Below are 24,267 nucleotides of genomic sequence, written 5' to 3' on the forward strand. Positions count from 1 at the left end.
ATGTTGTAGACAGTGTGTGTGCGTGTTGTGTGTGTATATGTTGTGCTCTGTGTCTGTTGTGTGTGTTGTGTTGCGTGGTTATTTTGTGTTCGTGTTGTGTTGTGTGTGTTGTGTGTGTGTGTGCTGAGTTGTGTGTGTGTTTTGTGCATGTTTCGAATGTGTTGTGTCAAGTGTTTTGTGTGTGTGTGTTTGTGTGTGTGTGTGTGTGTGTGTGTGTGTGTTTGTGTGTGTGTGTGTGTGTGTGTGTGCGTGCGTATGTTGTGTTGTGTTGTGCGTGCGTGTGCGTATGCCTCGCTGTTTCCGATGAAGATAAAGAAGCCGATGGGCTATGGAAACTCCGTCCTCTCTTTGAGATCATTAAAAACGCTTGTCTCAATCTGCCGTGCCCAAAAAACATCAGCGTTGACGTGCAAATTATTCCCTTCACTGGTAAGTTCCCAGTTAAGCAGTTCGTTCCTGGGAAGTCCCACCGGACAGGCCGAAAGAACCTAATTTTGGCAAGCCCTGAAGGCCCTGGAATAGATATTGAAATTTTTCAATGTAAAGGAAACCTCGCACAAAAGGTACAACGTGTTATTGTTGCTGCTTGTCCCCTTTTGCCGCAATCCTCTCCAGGATTTCCAGGAAAGAGACCTCGACGGCATCTCAAGAGGTTGCTTATTATTTATTTGCAATAAGAAAATCCTGAGACATCTCCACCAACGTGAAACCTGGGGAGGGGTGAAGCATGCAGTGTATAAGTGTATTTTTGACGGCTGGGCCTATTTGCTAACGGAGATAAAACCGTTGCGAGGAACAGGTATGCAGCTTTGCTGCAAAAGTCTCTTGTCGTGGAACCACGAAGCTCTCTAGGGCGAGGCGTAAACGAGCGTCCCGGTGTTTTTGAGTACGCGTTACGAAGCACTCCAGCGCGAGGCGTAAACGAGTGTCCCGGTGTCTTTTTGTACCGTTTCCTTCTAGCGCGAGGTGTAAACGAGTTTCTTGGTGTTTAGTACTGTGACATGAGACGATGATTGCAACAACGACGACAGGAGACTGCAACAGCCCCAGCATCTGAAGTGCTTCACCCCTATAGACCCCTACGTTTAACAGAAAGAAAGAGCAAATTAAAAAAATTGGCCGCGTATCTGCTCCTTTCGTTGAAAATGTCGTCAAAAGACGATAGTCTTTATCGACTTTTGCCAAGTAAATGCCTCCGTTCGCTTTCCCGCTCACCTCTCATGTTGTTCCTCTTGCGTCGCGCTCCTCCCAAGGTAAAGACGCCAAAGGATTGCTTAAGTCATTTTAAATTTCCCGCGTTCCACTGCTCCAAACTGGGTGTCTCGATGCCAACGCTGCCGTACGGCGAAGACGCGCGTGAATCGAGGCGCCGTACTTCAACGTTTATAGAACCGCGTTTTCCTAGTCCACGTGCGTTGCAAGCAGAACGTGGAACCTATCTAGTGGAACCTTTCGTAACTGTTGCCACTTGATTTCTTCAAATGCCGCCAGAAGTTATATGGCGCGGGCGACAGCAGGCGACGGCGGAGTGATATTTTTTTCTTCAGTTGATGAAGTATTTAATCTCGCCAAAATCAAACATGTACGATTTTTTATAAAGGAACGCTGCAAATATCACTTCTGTATTAACTTGTTGTCTTATATATGCGTAATGTCTTGTTGTTCTTCAACAATATTGACAAGTATGAACATTACACTGAACTTAGACGGGCACATTTAGCTGTGACTATATAAGACTATTGCGCAGGCATTGTTTTACTTTGGTCGGGTGGCTGAATCGAGTCACAGACAGACAGACGGACATACAGACATACAGACAGACCAAAATGTTTGGGTTTAAGTAGCCCAAGAAAGACTATCGTCTTTAAAAATGGGTTTTGCCAAATGTAGTCACATAGGTTGTACGCTTCCCTGACGTGCAACCTGTTGCAGATTGAATTTACGATTATATTAATGAAAATTCTAGCAGGGAGGTTACAGATGGTGATAACAGATATAGTGGGGGAGCACCAAACATGTGGTATAAAAGGAAGATCTATAACAAGTAATATACACGCAGCGAGAAGCATCCTAGAATGTTGTGACAGTATGGACTTAATTGTAGCCATGCTCCAAATAGACCTCGAAAAGGCCTTTGATAAAGTCTCTCATGAAATGCTTTTTATCATCTTGGAACAAGTAAACTTGGGAAGAATAATAGCGGGGGGTGTACAAATGGCTTATAAAGGGTGTTCGACAAGTTTGGTTATTAACAAGTCGGTGTGTCGTCCAATCAAGGTCACACGTTCGGATCGCCAAGGGTGCCCGCTTTCGCCTTTACTTTTTTGTTTATACATTGAGGCCCTCTGCGCAAGCGTAAATAACAACAACAGTATTCATGGCTTTCGGTTGCAGGCATGTGAGGTCCGTGTACTTGCCTATGCGGACGACATTGCTTTTTTGTGCCGTGATAGAGAAAGTATCAGTAGCGCCATTAAAATACTTAATTCCTTTTGTGAATATACTGGAAGTTCCGTAAATTGGAAAAAGTGTGTGGGGTTCTGGCAAGGGTGCTGGGACTGGACACCCAGTGTGTTTGAAGGTGTCAGCTGGCAAGTTACGCCTGCGAAGTATCTAGGTGTCCCGCTGGAAAATTACCGCGACAGCGAGCCGTACTGGCGAAGCCAGACAGCGGCGTTGCGAGAGAAAGCGGAAAAGTGGGGGGAAAGGGTAAAACGTTGTCTGTGTTTGCACGGGCGACGGTGTGTAATGTGTTTCTGTTCGCTGAACTGTGGTCGTTTTGAAAGTTATTCATTGTTCGCGTGCAAATGTACAAAGGTTACATCGTGTATGTGCTGTTTTTATCTGGGGCTCGACCTGGGAACGGACGAGTAGAACTAATCTTTTCAGACGTGTGCGTGATGCTGGTTTGTCACTATCGCATCTTTTTCTGCGACAAGTAGTCAATAGATTTTATTTTTTGGGTGAGGTGAAGGACCCCCTACTTCGCACTGTAATTCAGGTTAGGTTAGGTAGATTTCTGCCTCAGTTTGTTATTACGTCATCTTTGTGTTATACTGGAGGACTTCACAGATATCTAAAGGAAGTCGTACAGGCAACACAATTTGTATGTTCGCGTTTTTCTATGGAGTATTTGACTTCAGTGTCGAAGAAGAAGTTGTACAAAGATCTCGTTGAAATCTGCTTTCCTGTGCCACTATACAGATCCATGTTTCGAAGTGGACCAGGACAAAATGTTTTGAAACGTGTAAAAGCAATGGTTGTTCCGCCGGGTGTTAAAACGTTTTTCTTTAAGCTTCATGTTGGTGTGCTCCCGGTTAAAACGTGGATGCTTGAGAAGGGTTTGTTCGTGCCCTGGGGAGCAGACTGCTGGCTATGCAAGAAGCCGGAAACTGTTGAACATGTATTTTTGGACTGTTGGGATGCGGTGTTTTTGTGGGATGTACTTCAGAGAACTTTGAAAAAGGAACTCCCCTTGGATCCTCATGGTATACGGTTTCTGGCAGTTGAGAACGATAATGGAGTGCCTTACGACCTATTGATGTTGCTGGTCCTCCACGGAATATGGAGGTCTCGATTGGCAGCTCGTTACTCGGACGTTGATGGACGGCCCGCGAGGCAGTATTTCTGTGAAAGCGTTCATCGCATTGTAGAAATGTGGAAGGATCAACCTTGTACACCCGAGTGGCTGCAGGAAGTAGAGAAAGGGTTGTCTATGCCCCGTTTTTAGACATAATGCGCTGGCTTAGCCAAAGCTAGCGTTTGTTATCTGTAGCACGTTTTTGTGATGTCTGAAACCGGTAATAAAGAAAAAAAAAGAGTGAAATGCAGAAGAAAACATAAAAGTCAAGGCAGAAACAACGGGGACGAATGATACTTCAGCCTTTCACGAGCTCGTAAAACGAAAACCAAAAGTATCACAGCATTTTTAAACACATGAAAAGGATTTACTTTGGCGGCGTCCATAGAAAACCTCCGGACCGAAAAACGCAATTTTTGTTCATTACTATGAGCGCAATCTGGCACCTACGGTTGAATGAAACACCGGCAGATTGCACCACCAGTCTCCTCTCTAGCTTTGAGAGACTGTTTTGGTTTCGCTTTCAACCAATTTTGTTTACGGAGCCCTGAAATTTGAATGCGCAATATGTTGCACGCGGGGTCTTGCAAGAGGATATAGTCGTAGACTATGCGTCGCCGTGATCTGCTCCCGTATTGTAATTTCAAGGCCTAAATTTCTGGTGAATACCTCTCCCTCAGAACGAGTTAATTCGCTTACAGTCTGCAAAAGGCTAGCGTAGTGGTATGTTCAGGCAGCAGCACTGGCGAATTTGTCAGGGCATCGAAGGATAATGGCACCTTTTATGGCGCTGCCGGAGGAAGGGTGTTGGGATGGCCCGCCGTGTTCAGAAGTCACCCGGGGAGCCTCTGTGATGCGCCACTGATTGGGTGGCGTCTTCCCAGGATATGAGTCGCTGCTCGGTCTACTGCACAGTAGGGCAGATATTTCTCTTTTTCCGCGGCGTTGGTATATTTGCGCAAACTTTTATTTCATAAGCTAGTTCTTCAAATCACTAACTGGTACGTAAGAACGCTGTTCACAAATAGCCTAGCATATCAACATCGCCTAAATGATGTCATCAAGTCTTCCAGTTATACATGACGTCATTTTTTACCAGTAAGTCCCGCAAAATGCTGCAGGCAATTATCATGTAGGCATCGCAACCCAATTTAGATTTTGCTAATCGCAATCAATTGTTTGACCCGTTCTTGTCCTCGTTATATATTTATGTATAAGCATCGTCATTGACACTGATTTTACCACTGATGCCCGAAGGATTGCGCCGGCATTTTTTGTTGTTATACTTTTTCTCCTTAGCGCGTCGCTCATTTGTAAATAATTCAGCGCTGTCGCGTGCGGATATGGTTGATAGCACTAAATCTAAACAAGCACTCGCAGAACGGCGAAAATTGGGGTCACGGGCGTTCTGACAATCAGCAACGCTTCGCTCATGCCACAGACCGACTGAATGTGATGGACGAACACCCGCTTGCCTGTTACTCTTGGCAGAAAAAACATCCCGTCTCAGGGAGTGTACCTTTGCTGGTATTGTTTCAATTATTGTTTTATTATATGCAGCCACAGAGTCCTTGTTGAGTTTGCACCATTTTTGACCCAATATTCTTGCAGCGCAACGCTCTTTCCACACGTAAAAATTCCGGCTTTAGATTCTGTTACATTGGCGAAGGAGTCCACGAACCGAGGTTGGTTGCCTCCGTCATGTAGTGGTAGTGTGGTATACGAGGGACCAGAAAAAGCAGCTAGCTGCCTTGGTGACGAAGACAAAAAGCCGAAGGCAAACGGTAACTGGTTGCGACATGGCGAGAGGTGAACAACGACGATACAGGAACATCACCCTTCCGGGCTATTTTACAGCATGACTCGAACACAGCGACACCACGATCCGATGCCGCCAATCGCGAGAGAGTGGAAACCATCTTTATTGAGGAAAAAAATTCAAATGGAGCCTTCGGGGTTGTTTCCTTAGTCCAGAACACCTTGAGCTCGGGTCGCGTCCATCTAACGAATTATGTTCCCAGAGGAACCGCGTATTTCTCAGGTATATTAATGCTATTGCACGTGCCACGAAAGATTACACACACACAAACCCTCTTTCGCGGGTTCGTAAAAACCGGAAGAAGTGGCGCACGATGAGCCTGAGAGAAGGGGAAAGGAAATCTCGGTGAGGGGCGTCCGCTGGCAGTTTCAAGTCTCAATCTCAACATGCAGAACAGTTTGTTTGAATTTTGCAACTACTGCCGCTTGAGTCATCGCTTGCGGGGCCAGAGCACGGCGGGTGCTTATCTCAACACGTTCGAGGAAGGTGGGCTTTCAGCAAAACACCGGAGTTCTTCGCCACACTACACGCAGCAAGCCCGCACAGGGCAACGGTGCGCTGGATCGCACGAGTTCACATAACGAATGCTTTCAGTAAACGATAGCTGGTTATCTGTGGTGCCTCAGGGCTAAAGAGTGAAAACAGTGAATAGACTAAAAAAACACCAGCATCTTGAAGTCAAGAAAACGATTTTATGGAAAATGTTCTTATTTTTATTTCATCTATGTAGGTGTTGTATTATTTGGCGAGAGAGTTTTCGGTTGCGGTGTTTGCAAGCGTGCGAGGAACAACATCACTCTCCGAATGAAGGTACCAATTAATTCTGATTGAACCTGCCGGATATATAAGCTGTATGAGGATATGGGTAATTTTGCGGTTACATCGAACAACTGAAAACAACTGCGGAAAATACTTGCATGGACAGATAAAAAGCATTCGGGTTCGCTTATTACCTGCAGAGTGGGCGCAAAATTAAAACAGCAAGAAAACAAAGGTAACTTTTTCAGTGAGAAATACTTGGGTGTAACATGCGGGAACACGATAAACGAAGAACTTTTCAAATACGTTCAAGCTTCGTGAAGTGTAACAATAAATGAGGATTATTTCAATGCAAGAAAGCAAGTATAGTTATCGTATTGCATAATAGTTTTCTCTGAACAAATACTTTCTTAAGCTACGAATTCAATTGAAGCGTCTACCAATGCGGAGATCAGTGCAAAAACTTGAATTATACCCATAATATTCATAACGTAAAATGAGCCGCCTATTGTTTTATAAAGACTTCTAGTAAGGGCGCGAAACCTAGGCGACAGAGGATCATGCGTGCGCGTTTTTATTGTTTAATGGTCCCGGGGACACATGTTGCAAGTTGCCCACACATAGCCTTATACGAGGTCGAATTCCGAAGACCTTCACGACACGCATTCGATATAATTTCTCTTTAATAGTAACCGCTGCCCGCTTGCAAAGCATTACTAATAACAGCCACGGCGAACTCAAGTCACCTTTACGGCTTAAAAAACAGGCCTATTGAGGAGCGTGCATTTATTCTGTTCGCGAGCTTACAGAAAGGAGCACTCGGCTGATCACGGTTCTTGCAAAAAAAAATATTGTCTACGCCTAGTCACGTAGTCGGTTCACAGCACTGCAACCTGGCGACCCGAATAGAAATCAGTAAACAATGATTGAACGGCAAAGCTTTCTCGTGATGATTCTTTGGTTGACCAATCCCACACTGCGAATATGTGCAACTGTGTAGGTACGCCGCGCTTCTCTAGAACACCCACAGCAACCCTTGGGTGTGCACTCCGTTGTCCTAATGTTTGGGTTTAGGGGGTACGGCGTGAATCGGTACCTGCTGCTTGGCGTTTGCTTCCTTCATGTCGAAATGGAGCAACCTCATAAACGCCGGCTTCACAACGCCAGGGACCCAGGTTGGATTCCGGCAACGGGAAGCGTTTTTTTCTCTTTCACTTCAGCCACGATCGTTCATCTTCATCGCCAGAGAAAGTTGGCTTTCCTGAAGGGCATATTAGCGTACTACAGTATCAATGACAACATTAGAGCTTTGCTGTAAAATTCAGTCTACAAGCTCCAACAGGGGTACGGTTAATGTTTTTGCCGTGACAAATCGACCTGTGTGGATACGTGCCACACGCTTCAAGGACATCATCATCATCATAATCATCATAATCCCCAATGTTTAATAGAAATGTTTGCGACGCACAAACCGGTTACACGTGTTCACTAGGCCAAGGCACCCGTGACATAAAGCAAACTATTTGAACCACCAGATGCGGTTTTTGTTGGACGTACATTAAACCCCAGTGTGGAAAGAGCTAGAGCTTGCCGCCGTACTTTTTTATTTAACCACAATAGAAAGAAAATAGGTTTCTTTCAGAAAACCCAACTTCAGGAAACAAGATTTCGTGAAATTCCTCATCTCTACCCTAGGAAGCTCACAAAAAACGTACGTACTGCCCTTGTTATTTTCAAGACAATTGAAGAACTTACAAACGACACTACAGAAGCCGCGAATTTAACAAAAATGTAGCTATTTATAACAATTTCCACCATCCAATCAATGCAACTGTCCTTCTCGAGCCCTGAGCGGAATCTTTAAAAAATGAGTAAATATTATAGATCATATAAGCATCAGTATCATTAACGAGAAAAAAATTACGATAATATGGGTTAAATGGGGTGCATGTGCCAACATTTCTAAGTAACGCATAGTTGCTCCGTTTAAGAATAATCTGAAAATCACGCAATAGCTTCAAATTTGCTTTGCTTACTTCCGTTTGAGGCAGAGGGAAACTTGTGAGCACTGCAACGATATCCTAAATCGAATTTGCCGAACAGAAGAAAGTATAAAGGAGTTGTATTAACCTCGCAGACAGGAATTGAAAAAAAAATTCATTTATCGGAAAACAACACCCGATAGAAGACGTTCCGATTGTACGCAACACTGAGACCGGGACGTAGGGAAGAGGTGGGTTACGGGAGTGAGATAACGTGAAGAACGTACAATCAAACCACTAAATTATCTAAGATGGGCAATAGCATCTTTAAGAGGGGCCGAAGTACTTGGGAAGATAAGAGCGATAATCGAGGGATAAAGAAAGCACTTTGCTCTTCTAATGAGATGACTCGTGTGACGAAGGCCATAGATGACGAAGGCCATGGCAGTGAATTTCATGCGTCGGGTTTCCGTTAGCCTCAACACCCTTGCGGGACAGAATGTAACGTCAGATTTCTCCAACGCGATGTTTTATTTCCTTGTTGTTACAAGGCTGGCATTTCCTGTGGGCACCCAGCGCCATTCGCTTGGAACGCTACTCTTACTCTCCGATGGAAACTGCTAAAAAAACCGTACTTGCATTGTCGATACCAGGACGTCCTCAATAGAGTACATAAAATGGGTGTTCTGCCAAAGGTAAAAGCATTTTTCTTTAAAGTGGACACTGTACGCTACCTGTAAAAACTTGGATGCAAGACCGTGTTCGTTTTAAGGCTGGGTCAGCGATTCTCACCTCTGTTCAAAACCAGAGACCCAATGACCAGAGTCCCACAATTTCCTCGACTGCACTGCTGCTGTCTTTTTCAGGCACATTTTGCAGCAAACATTCGGAAACTATTGGATATCACGCCTTTCTCAGTCAGCTGTCCTGGTGAGACACCCTATAACATGATGTTTTTAATCGGTCTGTGCAATCTGGGGCGGAGTCAATTATATCATATGTCATTTCTGAAACAGCGGCGTTTGTGCATAGTCTGTATAATTCTTCTGATCAACCATCTGACTGTTTTTTTGTTGAGCAATTGTGTGTGTTTGCTCGCCTTTTGGTTCATGTGCGCTCGCCAGAATTTCGATATTGTCTTGTAGGCTTGACTGTATAGTGTCCTCCTAGTGTCGTTATGTTCGGGCGTATTTTTCCATGAAATAAATAAAAAAAGCCTCAGTGGCCTAAGGGTAGACGTGTCGCTTCAGCAACGAAGCCCCGGGATCGAGCCCCAGCAGGGCAATCTTTTTTTATTGTTTTCGAACATTTTGGGCCTGGAAAGTGTTCTCTGATCTCAGCGCTAGAGGTGTAACGTTCTTCTTCAGTGTTCTTCGTGTGTCTGCGCTGTAGATACTTGACATGAACCAACAACCCCGACTGGCTCTCAGTGAATTGAGTTCAATGGATAACTGCCATAAATAATGATGATTTGTTATCATTTATTTCAGTGTAATGGTGGTGCAAGGCATATCAACATAGTTAATTAACATTTTGCATCGCACAGGGACAGCCGGCTCGTACAAATATCTTGAAACGGAATAGCGTGCCTCCACCTCACTTGAATTCCACGCGGCCAGAAGTTGAAGGCATGGCCTTCCTGTTTCAGAGCCATTCCCCGCGGGGTTCGCTTCACGAAATTCTTTTGTCAACTACTATGGACGATGCTCAATCCCCGTTTCCACGTCGTTTGCCGCGCCACCCTCAAAACGCAATGTGGCTGTTGCCATAACTGTGGTAGTGAGAATATTGCGGATGTGCTGCGAGAGACTGTAGCAACGTATGTCCCTAAGATCATCTGGTCGGTAAGGCCAACACATTCGCATTTGATAATTAAGAGAGCTTCCGGTATCGCTTCCCAGGCATGTTTTCCATTATTGCTTTGAGATATTGTGAAGGCATGTTGAAATTCACGCATCGTGTTTAGTAATAGGGATGGGTGTCCAAAAAACCAGCTTTGTAGAAAAAGTTCGAAGAATATACATCAGTTAACCTTCTTCAGGTTTGTGTAGTTCTCAGTTTTAAAAGCAGAGCTGTTAAAACTGTTTCCGCCTTCCAGCGTTTCCAGGAAAAAACGACAAGAAAACATACTGAGAGTACGTGAGCATGCGCCTCGTGAGGAGCGCCAGGCATCAGCCAGCTGAACCTTCGGGAACACTCCGTCACAATTTCGTGGCGTGAGCTCTCACGTGGTGTTCTGCTCGCCAGTTCACGGGCGTTCGTGCCTGAAGTGGGGAGAACAGACGCCGAGTTCGCGAAGCTTGTTGCCGCAAGTTCCAACGTGTGTTAACGCGGTCCACTATGGGAGAGGCATGGAAGCGTGCGAGAAAAATGATGCAGACCTGCCAGTCATGAAGAACTTTCAGCGGCAAGTTCGGAAATCCATGGGAGGTGCAACAGGCGGGTCCCCGACGATTGGGAGAGGGGCCGCCACCTTTGGGGCTTCTACAGCCTTGCACTACTATTGCAAGCGGCGCGCTTTTTTCCCGCTTGTTTCTGTGTGCGACTTAGAAGTAAATAACCCGTGATTTGGCAAGAAGGCGCAAGGCTAACGAATCAGCAATAAAAAATTAAAATACACCCAATTCGTCTTCATTGTAACTTGGACGGGAGTAAGGGTTAATGGAGAATATCTCAGAAACCTCAGATTTGCTGAATACGTTGCCTTGCTAGGTAACTCGGGGGCGAATTGGACCTCAAAGCAACGAATAAAAATCGTGAAACACGGACAAATTTATCCATGTTATTCCACAATTCACTTGGTTCGGTGGCATAGCTTCGCCTAGGAAAATAAGTCACCGAGGTAACGGAGAAGGTCCAGATTTAAAAATGTGACAAGTTGATACATATAAAGGATATTTTCAGATACCGTTTCTTTACTTTTCCGAAATGTTAACCTCTATAGAATATGGTTAGTACCTAATTATTAGAGACGAAATAATTGAGCTGAGTGGTATTGCTGTACGCCCATCAGATCATATGTAAACAATCGACTAAAAGTGTTTCGTATATTTCCGGTGTTCATCGAAATGGCGCACCTTTTTCTGGTTTTTGGATGCCACCCGGAAAAATAATTGCTAGAACTGGCTTTTTTCGAGCTTCTGCTGCAGATATGAAGCATTTTCATTCGTAATGTAAGACGTTCGGTTCCCGCCAAATGTTTCTCATTCGACAATTTTCGCCTTCATATCACACATAAGTGAATACTTTGCAGAACATCAGGCATTGCGAGTAAATTGTCGTCAAACGTTTCTGCCCATTGAGATTCGCCCTCTGAATGCCCAACTTGGACTCGCGTCCAAAGGAAGCTTACGGCTTCACTTATGCCTTTCCAACATACTTTATGTTAAACAGGAGAATTATCTTGTAATTATTGTTTCGTGAAGAAAGTTGAGCCGAACAGCCGCACATCAAAGAGAGCAACCGGAACAAGTAGCAAGCTTGACGTCAGCTCAGTGTACAGTTAACTTAGAATTGTTTTAAACATAGGTATTTGTATAGTGTAGCCTTTATTATGGCATAAATAGGCGTTTAGTCTTGCCATTAAGCGTAGTGTAACGATAAGAATAATTACAATGAACAAACAACCGAGATCAGGTGGGGTGTAGATACTATGTACACAATCCTGTTAGACATGCAATTGGATGATGGGTTATTTCTGGGTAATTGCGTCGTTTTACCCGTGGCGTGTTGTGTCAAAAAATGTGTCTTTGCTGGAAAGCTGCAAATTATTACAGCTTTGTTCATACAGTAGTGTTGTGTTCACAAGGCAGTAATGAGATAATAAGTGCATAAAAAACACTGGACATTAATCAATCTTCTACATTGACTCATACCCGCCGCGGTGGCTCAGTGGCTAAGGCGTTGTGCTGCTGAGCACAAGGACACGGGTTCGGTTTCCGGCCGCGGCGGCCGCTTTTCTAATGGAGGTGAAAAGCAAAAACGCCCATGCGTACGAGATTTCGGCGCACGTTAAAGATCCCCAAGTGGTCAAAATTAATCCGGAGCCCTCCACTGCAGCGCGCCTCATCGCCTGCGATGCATCGGCGCGTTAAATCCTACAATCAAATCAAATCAGATTGACTCATGCACTAGAACGCCATGCAGTATGACTTAAAGATACGATACGGCGTTATACAACAGCCGAAGAAGCAATTCTACGAAGTTCTACACAGAAAGAGAGAGCCAGAGAGAGATGGGAAAAGGAAGATGACTTTACATATAAAGTGGGAAAACCGCTTCATTTTGTATACAAATTCCTCCTTTCGTCTGTAGTGCCACATTGCATTGATATGAACTGCCATCGGATGCATTAAAAGGTGATATGCAAATGTTTTTGTTGCTCTAAATATTATCCAGTTCTCTTTCAGCTTCGACCAAGAATGGGTGGGATCACTGGCGGACTCTGTATATTGGCAGAAGTACTACGGCAAAAAGGAGAGATAACAAATGAATACTGTGACAAGACACCACCAATGCCGATAGCACGCTGTGATCCAGAGTGACTCTGAATGGAAGTAAATCATACTAAAAATCTGTCTGGCGGCACATATTGATGCCTAAAAGCGGATCGCGTGCGCCCATTGATTCAGCAGCTTGCTGCTTTGGAGCTAGTTGGCTGATTCTTCAGGTATCTGTGTTAACTGACAAGCTTCTTCAGTGACCCCATCTGCAGTATGACGAAAAGTTTTGCGCTGCCGCTCTTTCACAAAAACTCACCGGCAATGCAGACGACGATAAATGCGGCGACGACTCTAAGGAAGGCCATCATGCTTGATCTGTGGGACACATCCTGAGCCTGGTTACGTACTGTGCATGGCCTCGGGGAATACATCAAGGCGAACCAAAGACGTGGGCGGATGAAGACACACCGGCCAAGAAACGACGTACAAAGAAACCAGCTCTTCTTGCAATGGCCGCGCGTGTCTTGAGGACGCAAACCTTGTGTGGCCGTCCCCGCTACAAGGCGAATGATACGATGAAACAATGGCCCACTTGCCCTCCCCGGCGGCACTCCGGGTTTCGTGGATCCCCTTGGCCACTTCGGTATGCGCCGCCGCAGCACACAGACGGACAGGCACTCTCTTTCTCTTGAACGTGGTTGGTTCTGGGGGAGGCAGGTAATATGGCTGATGAGCCGTAATTGTCCTAACTGCTTCAGGGGGCAGGGAGGACTATATTCAGGCGACGACGCGGTTCACGAGCTCTCCGTCACCTAAGGGTCTTTTCCCGATGAAGCGTACACACGACGTGGTAAACTCAGGAGAGAGAGAGCGGTTGGGACCGCGGAGTCTGGCTTGGGCGTCGGTGGCAGCAGGCGAAGCCGCACATTGCGGAGAAACTGCTACGAGGCGAGAGGACGGAGCCGGCGGCCTGTGGAAATGCCACCGGCTTGAAGGCGATGCAGGGGCTCGGAAGGGAAATGACGTCTTCCACCAGCGGCACTTGTTGCCCCCGTGTCCTGCGTTTCCGGAGGCGAAAAGACAGACTGCGGAGCTTCCTGGATGGCGTCGCTCTTTATCTGCGTCCTTTTGCGCCGCCTGTATGTGTCACGAACTATTCCGGTGAAAAAGTTCCTCTTTTGCTTGTTGGTTGCCCGACCGGCTGTCAATAGCAGGGTTGCAGACTCCTCTTTTCGCTATCAGGTCGATAGCGTTGCTCAATGCCTGACCGAATCACATCGTTCTCCATAAATAACACGGGGACACGTATTTTAGCACAGAAATTATTGTCCCTTTGTAGTTAGGAGCGAGGTTTACCTTGGGGAATGCGACAAGCCGTGGTACCTCAGTGGCTAAGGGGTGGTGCTGCTCCAACAAGGGCGTTGGTCCGATTCCTATTGCAGCGGCTCTTTTTTTAGGATGGAGGCAACAGAGGAAAACGCTATACCTCGAGATTCTTTTGCAGGCTAGAGATCTTCAGGTAATTGAAATTTTTGCGGAGCCCTCCTCTCTGGCGCACCTGAAAGCGCAGGTGCAGCTGCGGCGTGTTAAATTCGCTACTTCCAGCGGCTATAAGTGGCGCAACGAGAAATCCAATATGGCCGTACGAGAGATAACTAGGGTGGTCGGAGTGTGTGCGCTAGATGCTAGGTGTGCATAGAGTGGTGTGCCACCTGTTTACTGTAGTGGCCAAGATTAACGCCAATATGACTGATAAAAGGAAACGCTGCCCTGCAGAAGCAGAAGGCGATGGTTTTGAATCGGGATGCTGCATATGTTGCCGACAGAATGTCGGCTGCGGCCTGGCTTGCGTCATTGTTTTTTTCCTTTATAGCTACTAAGGGCTGCTGCTTTGTTCGCACACTCCGCAAAATGTCGCAGCTTCTTTGCGTTTTTATTTATTATTTGGAGGCCCACTTTTTCTGGTTGAGGCTACATTTTATGTATTTGTTGGTGTAGTGGTTTGGCGCCAAGAAATTCTGTGGAGTGTGCCACCCAGAATGCGTGTCTTGCCCGTGCGCTGACAGCGTATCAAATCGTGCCTATACATCGCATCGACTCTGCCACGAATACAGGCGTCACGAAATTGTGGTGCTTTTCTCCACGCTTGCTTTCGTAACAGAATCGGCGCCAATACGGCAGTTCGCGACGATTAGGGTACCGTATATTGTAGCACACGTTCACTGCGCGAGCACGACACCTGCCCTCATGACAGGCTCAACGTTACGACTACAGCTTGCGACTGCTACGGTAACTTTGCCATGTCCTTAGAATGCGTGACGACTTCGGTGCCGTCTCATGACGCCTGCCTTTGCGACGTGTCCCACGCGACAAAGTAAGGCAGTGCGCAGCGCGGCTACTGCAGCAAGATTTCACGGTGCCTACCTTCGGTCTGGGATCAACGTGACGACCGCAGCTTGCAACGAGACGACAACTAGCGATTTGCTTTCAGGGTACGAAAATTATAATTGTAGCATTACGATACACTTTCATCACACGAATACGGCACTTTCAACCTGACTTCCTTCGTGGCGGGGTTGCGATGCAGTGCGCGACGAATATGGCAAGCTTTCTCAACGCCTGCGAACGTAGCGCGGCCTTTTTTTATGTGTGTGAATAGGCTTCCCAATTTGAATCTGATAAGGAACCATTCCTTCTTCAGGCGGACATAAATCGGAAAGGGGCGGAGGTATGCCTTGCCACAGCACTGCGCTAAGCAGCACTTTTGCAATCATGGACTGACCGCACGCGCAACGTTTGTGCTTCTTGTGTTCCCGTGTCTCTCGCCTGTTTTAGATGCAAAGCATCTCTTGCTGTCGGCTCCGTCGTCCGTCGTCCGTCCATCCATCGGCCCACGAAGACAGCGGCAACAATGCCGCTCCAGGAGCCCTTTAAAGGGATGCGTCCTCGTCTCGTGCCGGCCTTGGAAGATAGCGGCAACAGTGTCGCTCTAGCATCTCATGGTCGGGTTCAATGTCCCTCCCTTGTTATGGCGCCGTCCACCCCCCCCCCCCCCCTCTGCGCATGCTCGGCTCATCTCGGGCCGGCCCAGTAAAACACCGGTAACACTGTCGCTCCAGGATCCATTAAAGGGTAAGACACCACCGGGCGTTCAGCAAGCCGAGCATGCGCAGTGGGGGTGTGGACGGCGCAACAACGGCAAGGGAGGGACATAGCCCCGTCACATCTAATAAAATTACACCATCTTCCCGTAGGGGAACCCTGACTAGTATGCAAAACAGCCATGGGCTGAACGAAATTGCCCATTTCGTAGTTCCGGTAAGTGAAAAGTGTTGTAATTACCATGGAAACCAAACTGTAAATATAACGGTAGCTACGTACCTTTACCTAACGGAAACGACGAACGAAAACTAATGGGCACTTGAACCGACCCCATTGCTGCTTTGTATACTACTCAGGGTTCCACGACGGGAAGATGGTGTAATTTGTTTATGCTTTTTTCGCTAAGCAAGACCGTGGACCACGCAACAACTAGCCCGAAGCCACACTCAACCACACTCAGCCACGTAAAGACATAGAGAGAACCCCCGATGATTGGGTGCACCATTTGGAGCCGAAGCAGCGGCGTATAATCTTTCAACTGGTTCCGGCGGCCACCGCGCGGTGGCGCCACTGTTGGTGAAAGTTGCGAATACCTCGCACCTTCTCGAAAGCAAAATGCTTGTGGCAATTGTCGTTACGTTTGTTTTTACGGTTTGTTCCTAGAATTGCGGACCTTTTTTGTCGTTTAATTTCACGTCACCACCTTCAAACAAGATGGTTCGCGGATATCTCTGCACTCAACGGGATGGTCGCGGGTGCCGGCGCATACAACCGGGTAGGGAGGTTTCGGCCCAACTCACGAGCTGTGTCGCGGTCTATAGCCGGCCGATACGCTTCAGCGTCTTGGCGCAGCCTGCTGCGGAGAAATCAAGAATAATGAGCAAGTGCGCCTAAATCCTTGACGTAGAAACTAATGTGACGCCCTGTTTCAGGGCACGCAGTTATTCTGGGCGATTCACCCACTCATTAACATGTAGAGGCATGTTCCGTGTTCCATACTCCATACTCCGTGTTCCAAAGCTCTACAGCAAGACGGAGAAGCCCCGTGCTAAATTAGTTTATTCCTTACGACTGCGCAAGCGATAGCCTTCAGTGCAATTTTCAAAGTGTTTGAGCACAATGGAAGTTTTCTACGCTTGTTTTATCACTCCGTAATTACTCCGAAGCGGAGAAATTAAGCAAAAATTAAGCGAAGAAAATGGGCATGGGTGGGTTACGTCATGCGCATGGCGTTCGAAAGGTGGACCATCCGTTTAACGGAGTGGCTGCCGATACAGCGTAAACAAAATAGGAGTCGGCCAAGAACTCGATGGAGGGCTGAACTACATAAATTGGGCGGGAATGAGTGGACGCAGCTGGTACTCGATATACGTGGCTGGAGGTCTTTTGGAGAGGCCTTCGTCCCGCATTGGCCACAACCAGATTGATGATGAGGATGATTGATTGCTCTGAGAAAGGCTGTGGGGACGAACTAAGAATTTGTAAGCATACTCGACCTGCCGCTAGACAAACGTATTGGTCGAAGGGCAATGTTGCTACTGTGAGGAAGCTTATATGAAACGGCCTGATTAAATGATTCCAAGGCCGGCATGGACGCTTTTCCGATCGAGGCGGAAAGTGAAAATGCCCGGACGTCGATATTTCAGCGTGCGTTGCCGATCCACAGGTTGCCGAATTTATACAGCAGCCATCCACTACGGCGTGGCTGTAGTGGATGGCTTCTACAGGTGTAGCTTTGTCGTGCAAACACGCACGCAACCCTCTCAAAATACTATTGATAATACCGAGAGGTGGAGAAAATTTATTGAAAAAAAGTTGCTATTCATCATACGGGAGCCTTTTACTTCTACAAAGCATTGCTTTATGTGTAGGGTAGATGGTTGCGAGTGCATTTGCGAGAAACGCACTCCGGTTGTCGATGTAGCCTCGATATAAGGGTCTACGGCCAGCGCCTCATTTTGAGTAGTTGAATAGTACCCTGCGATTCGATGAACTTGAACATTCGTTAAAACGAATGCACTAGGAAGGTTACGGTCTCACGTTCAGGATTCTTACCTCAAAGAAGGTATTTCAAACGACGGACCTACTGAGATGATGATGATGATGATGGTTTGATTTTATTGGCGCAAGGCCGACATGGGCAAAGAGCGCCAAACACAAAGTGATTTGATAGGAGAGAACACGAAATAAAATCAGTTAAAAACAATGAGCACGGCTGGTGTAAAGGGCCAGGGTGAAGAACAAGAGTGGTTAAAAATTAAATAAGGTGGCTGGTGTATAGGACCAGGGGTAAAACTATGGGTGATAAGAGATGAGTTCTAAGAAATGAACTTCAGATAGGAACCTTAAGGTTCGCTGAACAGAGAACATGGCTTCGTCTCCTAAGAAGTATGACGGGTGTGGTGGAATATGTCGTGTGTGTAGTTGTGGGAAGTGTTTTCGTCGTGTAATGTCGAGTGCCTTACATTGTATGAGGATGTGGATCACGGATAGGGCCTCTCCGCACCTGCTGCACAGAGGTCTTGGAGACCCCGTGAGAAGGTGCGAGTGCGTTGCATGAGTGTGCCCTATCCGTAATCTAGCCAAGGCGACTTCAGTGTATCTATTACGTGTGTCGGTGGTGCATGGTCCCAAGTGTGGTTTTATTACGTGTAACTTGTTGTCTGTTTGTTCACTCCAGTGCGTTTGCCATGTTTTGCGAAGTTGTTGTCTGATGTGTGGTTTCACGTCGGTATAGGGTAATGTGGTTATGTCTACTGTATTCGAGAGTGTAGCAGCAGCAGCCATTCGGTCCGCTGCTTCGTTCCCGGCTATACCACTGTGGCCAGGGACCCAGCAAAGAACCAGTTCAAACTTGCGTACATACACCGACATAATACCCTTGACTATTAGATTTACAACGTGATTTTTCGAAGACTTTGTTGACGACAACGCCCGCACGACACTGAGGGAGTCTGTATATATAATGGATTGTGGGATGTGACTTTGAAGTATATGATTGACAACAAGAAGTACACCGTAAGCCTCTGCCGTAAATATACTAGTATGACTATTCAGAGTTTTGGTGACACTAAGGCCGGGCCCATTCGCCGCGCAGGACACAGAGGTGGAAGTCTTAGAGGCATCCGTATAAAATTCAGAGCACTCATACTTCTGCTGCAAATACAAGAAATGCTGCAGAATTGCACATGTGGGAGCTCGCTTTTTATCTAGATGTGTAAAAGATGTGTCGCATGATACAGGGCGGAGATGCCATGGTGCTATAAAATCCGTCAGAGAACTTTGGATTGTATCTAAAAAGGAGACAGCAAGCTCTGACGCCTCCTCTCTAACTCTGTAAGAGAAGGGCGCAGAGATCGATGGTCGATTTAAAAGGAGTTCAGTCATGGACGTATAATGAAAAACTGATTTAAAAGGATGGTGAGGCATGGATGAAATTTTAAAAGCATAAAGGAGATCTGTGTAAGCTCGCTGACGTTGTAGGTTCCATTTGTTGCACTCCACATAGAGGCTTTCGACCGGGCTAGTGCGGAAGGCGCCACACGCCAGGCGGAGCCCGAGATGGAGCACTGGGTCCAGCATTTTGAGAGATGTTTTACTTGCTGACCCATAAACAACGCTACCATAGTCCAATCGTGAACCTATCAAGCTGGTAAAAACACGTAAGAGAAGTTGTTTGTCGGCACCAAAAGAGATGTGCGACAGAACCTTCAGGATATTCATTGTTTTTAAGCATTTATGTTTTAGTTGTTTTATGTGTGGGATGAATGTCAGCTTTTCGTCAAAGATAATACCCAAGAACTTGTGCTCCTTTTTTACAGGAATAGAGACACCGTGGAGTTGAATGTCTGGATCCGGCCGGATACCACGTCTCTTGGAAAACAAAATACAAGTGCACTTCCCGGGATTAAATTTAAAACCATTGCCATCTGCCCAGCCAGCTAGCTTGTTAACACCAAGCTGGACCTGGCGCTCACAGACAGACAGGTTACAGGATTTAAAGGAGAGTTGAATGTCGTCTACATAGACTGAACAGGAAATCGACGGTGGCAGCGCCTTCCTAAGGGAATTCATTTTCACAATAAAAAGGGTGCAACTTAAAACTCCACCTTGTGGCACTCCATTTTCCTGCACATGAACCCTAGACAGTGCAGTTCCAACTCGCACACGAAAGGTTCTTTGAGACAAGTAGCTGGCAAGTGTGTTTATCATGTTACCTGACATGCCGAAGGACTTGAGGTCGCTTAGGATGCCATACCGCCACGCGGTATCGTACGCTTTTTCCAGATCAAAGAATACCGTCATACAATATTGTTTGTGGAGGAAAGCATCCTTTATATAGGACTCGAGCGCGACGAGTTGGTCGTTCGTGGACCGCCCCGCCCTGAAGCCTGCCTGGCAGCCCTCGAGAAGACCATTGTACTCAAGAAAGTACACGAGTCTCCTATTTATCATCTTCTCGAGGAGCTTGCACAGGCAGCTTGTGAGGGCGATGGGCCGATAGCTAGCAGGAGAGGAAGGGTCCTTTCCTTCCTTCAGGAAAGCCACTACTATGGCCTCCCTCCAAAAGCGAGGAATGTGCCCCGAAAGCCATATGTTGTTGTATAGATGTAGGAGTGTTTCAAGAGTGTCTGGGTGTAGGTGTTCTATCATGGTGTATGTGATTTTGTCTGCACCTGGAGCTGAAGGCTTCTTGTGCTCAGAGCAACCTTCAGCTCATGAATAGAAAAAGGAGAATTGTAAGAAGTGTGCGACTTGTTGTTATCACGCAGGGACTTCTTTTCTACAGATGTTTTGTGTTTCATGAAAGTGCTTGTGTAGTGTGCTGAACTGGACACGTGTTCGAAGTGTTGTGCAAGTGTGTTAGCCTGGTCTTCCAGTGTGTCCCCTGTTGTACTAACCAGGGGCAGGCTGTGTGTCTGTTGTCCTTTTAGTTTTCGTATTCGTGTCCAGACTTTGTGTGTGTCAGTGTATGAGTTGATGGAAGTGAGGAAGTTGCGCCAACTCTCCCTTTTTGCCTCACGACGCACTCGCTTCCCCAAAGCCTTTGCCCGTTTAAAAGAAATTAGGTTATCTGGCGTGGGGTACCGGCGAAGGACACCCCACGCCTTGTTCTGGGCCTCTCGCGCCCGCCTGCAGTCCTCGTTCCACCAGGGCCTCCTTGGGTTGCGGGACGCACTGGAGGCCTGGGGCATGGACTTTTCGGCGGCGTCGACTATGTGCGCCGTGACGAGTTGGGCTGCTTCCTCCACGTGTAGGTGTTTTATGGTTGTGTGGTGTAGTTTAGATGTTTCTGTGAATGTACTCCAGTTTGCTTTTGATCCATTAAACCTGTTATGGGCAGATGGACTGCATGGGCCTTTACCTCTGTATGTTAGGGATGTGGGGAAGTGGTCACTACCATATGGGTCCGTGCCCACGCCCCACTCAAGACATGGAAAGAGAATTGCAGAACCAATAGCCAAGTCGAGATGTGAGTACGTATTATGTCCTAAGTTATGGTAGGTAGGCTGTTTTTTGTTGAAAAGGCATGCTCCTGAAGATGTAAGAAATTTCTCTATCAGGCGACCTCGGGCATCCGTTCTGGAGGAGCCCCAAAGAGAGTTGTGCGCATTAAGGTCGCCTGTTAGGATGTATGGTTCGGGCAGCTGGTCGACCAGCGCCTCGAAATCAGAGCTCGAAAGTGCATGATCAGGAGGAATGTAAATGGAGCACACCGTTACCAACCTATTAAATATTATTGTTCGAATTGCTACAGCCTCGAGGACAGTGTTCAGAGTGACAGGGTGGCAGGCTAAGGATTTCCGGGCGACAATTGCCACACCTCCTGAAGAGTGTGTGCAGCCAACCCTGTCCTTTCTGAATACCATGTACCTATTTAAGAAATTTGTCTGTTTGGAATTGAGGTGAGTCTCTTGGAGACACATGAGACTTGGCTGATTGGCATGCAGGATATCATACACATCATCAAGATTTTTAAGGAGGCCTCTGCAGTTCCATTGAATGATGTTTTCTGTTCCCATTATTTAGGTTTAAGAATGAATGGAGTGTGTGTATGTGTTCATGTGTCGTCTTTCGGGGCTGTTACTCTGGGGTTAGGCTTTTTAGGCCTGTCTGTAGGCTTCGAAGTCGGTGGCCGCTCCTTGCGCTGCGTTGCAGGCAGGAACGGCCCGACATCCATCTCGTCGTCGGATGTCCGAGAGGTGCCCGACGGACCGGGCCCCCCGGACTTGGCCCCCCCTCGGGAGCCCTTCGTTTGAGCCGCCACCGCCGAGGGCGTCCGGGGCACCAGAGGTGGCACGGGCGGTGCGGTGACGGTGGGAGCCGGTGCGGGGCCCGTGGTGTCCATCACCTCGGTACCCTCCAACGGACTGGAGGACGGGGAGACAGAGGCGGGAGCGGCACCGGTCCCGACAGAAGTGGTTTGCACCACAACCGCTGCTGCCTCAGCAAGCGGCGTGGTGCCGGGTTGGGCTGCGTGAGGCAACCCAGCGGGGGGCGGGGGCGGGACCAGGTCAGACTCGCTGAACTGGGTCCCTGTGGAAACCAGACGCCGCTCCGCCCCCCGGCGAGCCGCGTCTGCGTACCTCCCCAGAGGGAAAGAGGCGAACCTCTTTCGCGCCTCTGGGAAGGTGATGTTCTCCGTGACCTTGATGTTAATTATCTTTTTTTCCATTTGGAATTTTTCACACTTGCGGGAGTACGCTGCATGCGGCCCCCCGCAGTTTACACAAGTGAGAGTTTCGGATGGGCAGTTCTCGCTCGGATGATCGTGCGCCGCGCATTTTGCACACGTCGTTCGGCCACGGCAAGAGTTCGTACCGTGCCCGAACCTCTGGCACTTAAAACAGCGCCGCGGGTTCGGGATGTAGGGACGGATGGAGCAACGGATAAAACCTGCGTTTATGTATTGTGGAAGAACTGCGCGGTCGAAAGTCAAGATAATGTGTTTGGTCGGAATCTCCCTGTCGTCTCTGCGGATATTGATGCGTCTCACGGCAGTGACGCCCTGATCCTTCAAGCCGGCAAGGAGATCCGCATCCGTTTCGTTCAGGAGGTCTGTCTCGGATATCACACCCTGCGAGCTGTTGAGGCTCCGATGGGGTGTGACCCGGATGTCGAGATCAGCCAGTCTAGTCTGAGCAAGAAGCTTTGCAGACTGCTGCTTGTCATTTATTTCAATTAGGAGTTCACCAGACTTTTGTTTTTTGCACTTATACGATTTTCCTACTATGGCTTCAAGATACTTGGCAATCAAGAAGACTGACTGAGATGCAAGGGGGTGGGTTGGATTGATGGATTCCATGACAAGAAATCGAGAAAAATTATCTGGTTCAGGAAATGTCAAAGATGGCAATGAAGGAAAAGATACTTCGGTGCGGCCCCTTTTCAGGGACCGATCACGTTTGGGGGGGGGGGTTTAGAGAATGCCATACATCATAGTATAGAAGCAGGGGACGGGGGTTCTTTCTTCTCAAACCTTACCCTGATAGCCTGAGAGGTCCCGGAGCTCGCTGCCTGGTAAACAGACAGGGAGCCCATCCGCCGGAGCTTGACCTGGGCTCCGACGGCCACCGTTCGTGGTTTCTAACCCTCCACCTATAAACACATTGCCACGGTTGGATCCAGCTTATGTTTGGGGGCTCGGGGTCCGCGGTATCGCCAGTACCGTCACCAAGATTGCTCAAGGTGCCCCGTGCGGGGGGACCTACTGAGATCACTTCCTTACTTATTCCGATGACTGTAGTTCGGTGAACTGCGACTTTTAAGCTATCAACCGTTCCACTTCGGAAGACATTCTGTCATATTCATTGATTGTGCTTTTGTTGCATTAAGAGGCGCTGTGTCTTACCAGATGCACCCTGTAATTGGACATGCCAGTACCAATGTGCATAACTGAGTTGACTTATTTGTCAACTGTTAAACAGAAGCAGGAAACGCCTATTAGTAAATTATAGTGCGCACTTTGACAGTGGTACTACGACTATTACATTACTCGTGAGGTAGTGAGAGCAATTTTGACTTTGATAGTCAAATTCTGCGCGTTTAAACGGTTTGGGTTCACGCGCGTCTCCGATTTTTATTTTCAAGAACCCTATATGATGTGTCGGCTAATTCGGTTTCTGTGTTCAAGTAGAATTGTTTCCTTCTCACATGGCGGCACGAAATTGCACAGGCTGCAATTAAGTGTACGAGTGGATGTCGGCATTTGATAAAGCATAATAGACATGCCCGAGTGGTCTAATATTTACAGAGTGGTCGTGCCCTGCTCTATTTATTTCAGTTTTAGCTGACCGTTTCTGCCGATGTGCTCTGCTGCCGCCAGCCCGCTCAGTCCGACCGGAGTGTCAGCAGTAGAAAGACTTTTAGCTAAGCAATAACCGTATCTCCCTCGACGGGGAATCATTCGTGTCACTGCTCGTGGCCTGTGCGCGTGTAAACCAAAATGTCACAGAAATGAAACATGAAAATCGGTATTTTTGGGCCTCAAATAACGCAAAGTGCCGTGTTCATTCCTTATTTCACCTTTTTTATATAATTGAGTCGTTGAATCGATATAATTGTCTTAACATTCATTAAAAC

At 47.3% G+C, this 24,267-nt stretch overlaps 1 protein-coding gene and 1 long non-coding RNA gene across 3 annotated transcripts in view; both read right to left on the reverse strand.

The window, feature by feature from the left end:
- The window catches only part of LOC144161916 (uncharacterized), a 40,169-nt gene extending 26,470 nt beyond the window's left edge, over nucleotides 1–13,699 (reverse strand). The window contains exon 1 of the long non-coding RNA XR_013320528.1: nucleotides 12,899–13,699. This is a non-coding gene — a long non-coding RNA (uncharacterized LOC144161916). The remainder of the gene's footprint in view (nucleotides 1–12,898) is intronic.
- Nucleotides 1–24,267, reverse strand: part of LOC144162553 (receptor-type tyrosine-protein phosphatase kappa-like) — a 616,238-nt gene that overhangs the window by 262,543 nt on the left and 329,428 nt on the right. The window lies entirely within an intron of this gene.

Source organism: Haemaphysalis longicornis, unplaced genomic scaffold, assembly GCF_048455015.1.
Source record: "Haemaphysalis longicornis isolate Haplotype H1 unplaced genomic scaffold, Haemaphysalis longicornis Haplotype H1 scaffold_12, whole genome shotgun sequence".
In the NCBI taxonomy this organism is placed as follows: Eukaryota; Metazoa; Arthropoda; class Arachnida; order Ixodida; family Ixodidae; genus Haemaphysalis; species Haemaphysalis longicornis.